This window comes from Lampris incognitus, unplaced genomic scaffold, assembly GCF_029633865.1.
Source record: "Lampris incognitus isolate fLamInc1 unplaced genomic scaffold, fLamInc1.hap2 scaffold_97, whole genome shotgun sequence".
NCBI lineage: Eukaryota > Metazoa > Chordata > Actinopteri > Lampriformes > Lampridae > Lampris > Lampris incognitus.
In genome coordinates this window covers 82,501-85,000 of record NW_026611590.1, presented here as the reverse complement: position 1 = coordinate 85,000, position 2,500 = coordinate 82,501, and positions in this window count along the sequence as shown.

Here is a 2,500-nt window from a genome sequence, read left to right as displayed (position 1 = left end):
CTGCCTGCCCGTCTGCCTGCCTGCCTGCCTGCCTGCCTGCCTGCCTGCCTGCCTGCCTGCCTGCCTGCCTGCCTGCCTGCCTGCCTGCCTGCCTGCACTCTCTTCTTCACCTCTCTCCTGCACTCCCCGTTACTTTGGACAGTTGACCCCAAGTATTTAAAGTGAAATGCCTTTGTCACCTCCTCACGCGTAGGTATTCCGTCTTGCTCCTACTGACTTTCATTCCTCTTCTCTCCAGTGCATACCTCCACCTCTCCAGGCTCTCCTCACAATGAACTGCACCCTACTGTCGCTACAGATGACAATGTCATCCGCGAACATCATCGTCCATGGAGACTCCTGCCTGATCTTGTCCGTCAACCTGTCCATCACCGTTGCAACCAAGAAAGGGCTCAGAGCCGATCCTTGATGTAATCCCACCTCCACCTTGAACCCATCTGTCATTCCAACCACGCACCTCAGCATTGTCACACTTCCCTCATACATAGCCTGCACCACTCCTACATACTTCTCTGCAACTCTTGACTTCCTCCTACAATATCACACCTCCTCTCTCGGCACCCTGTCGTATGCTTTGTGTAAATCTACAAAGACACAATGCAACTCTTTCTGGCCTTCTCTATACTTCTCAATCAACCAACCTTTTCTCTCTCTCTCTCTCTCTCTCTCTCTCTCTCTCTCTGTCTCTCTCATTTTCTTCATTTATCAGCCCGTCAAAGTAGTCCTTCCACTTCGTAGCACACTCTCCTCGCTTGGCAGCACATTTCCATCTGTATCTTTGATCGCCCTAACTTGTCGCACATCCTCGGCAGCTCGGTCTCTCTGTCTAGCCAATCTGTACAAGTCTTTTTCTCCTTCCTTAGTGTCTAACCTGTCATACAGCTCACCGTACGACTTTTCCTTTACCTTTGCCACCTCTCTCTTTGCTTTACGCTGCATCTCCTTGTACTCCTGTGTACTTTCTTCATCTCTCTGACTATCCCACTTCTTCTTTGCCAACCTTTTCCTCTGTATACTTTGCTCTACTTCCTCCTTCCACCACCACCACCACCACCACCACCACCACCGCCAAGTCTCCTTGTCTTCCTTCCTCTGTCCCGATGACACACCAAGTACCTTCCTAGCTGTCTTCCTCGCTATTTCTGCAGCGCTTGCCCAGCCATCTGGCAACTCTTCACTACCACTCAGTGCCTGTGTTAACTCCTGCCTGAACTCCACACAACAGTCTTCCTTCTTCAACTTCCACCATTTGATCTTCGGCTGTGTCTTCACTCGCTTCCTCATGTTGGTCTCCAAAGTCATCTTACAGACCACCATCCGATGCTGCCTAGCTACGTTCTCCCCTGTCACCACCTTGCAGTATGCAATCCCTTTTACATCGCGCCTTCTACACAAGATATAGTCCACCTGTGTGCACTTTCCTCCACTCGTATACGTCGTCACCCTGTGCTCCTCCCTCTTCTTGAAATATGCATTCACCTCAGCCATTTCCATCCTTTTCGCAAAATCGAACACCATCTGTCCTTCCACATTTCTCTCCTCGATTCCATACCTTACCATCAACTCCTCACCACCTCTGTTCCCTTCAGCAACGTGTCCATCGAAGTCCGCTCCAATCACCACTCCCTCCTCCTTGGGTACCCTTTCCACCACGTCGTCCAACTCAACTCCAGAATTCTTCTTTTTCGTCCATCTTACACCCGACTTGCGGGGCATATGCGCTGATAACCGTCAGCAATACACCTTCGATTTCCAGCTTCATAATCCTCACTCTGTCTGACACTGTGTTCACCTCCAGCACGCTCTTGACATACTCTTCCTTCAGAATGACCCCTACCCCATTTCTCCTCCCATTCGCACCATGGTAGAAGAGTTTGAACCCACCTGCGATACTCCTGGCCTTACTCCCCTTCCACCTTGTCTCTTGTCACCTTTCTTCTTTCCATCACGTCAGCCAGCTCTCTCCCTTTACTAGCCATAGTGCCAACATTCAAAGTTCCGACTGACTCTCACCTCCACACGCCTACCCTTCCTCCTCTCTAGCTGCCTCTGGACATGCCTTGCCCCTCTCCTTTTCCTTCGCCCAACAGTAGCCTAGTTTCCACCGGCACTCCGCTGGTTAACAGTACCGATGGCGGTCGTCGGTAACCCGAGCCTCGACCGATCCGGTATGGAAATCTTATTTATGATCCGCATATTTGATTTGGCAAAGATTTGACGCCGGATGCCCTTCCTGACGTAACCCTCCCCATTTGTCCGGGCTTGGGACCTGCACTAAGAATGCACTGGCTTGTGCATCCTCAGTGGCTGGGTTGCACGCTTTTCTATGTTTGCCCCTCACTTTTGTGGCGTGAACTATCAATTCTAGTAATACAGGTGTGTTTATGTTAGGTATCACAGACACACGCACACGCACAATATATGTCCAAAAGTATTGACATAACTGACCATTACACCTACAGGAGCTTTTCTGACATCTCATTCTGAATCCATAGAAACC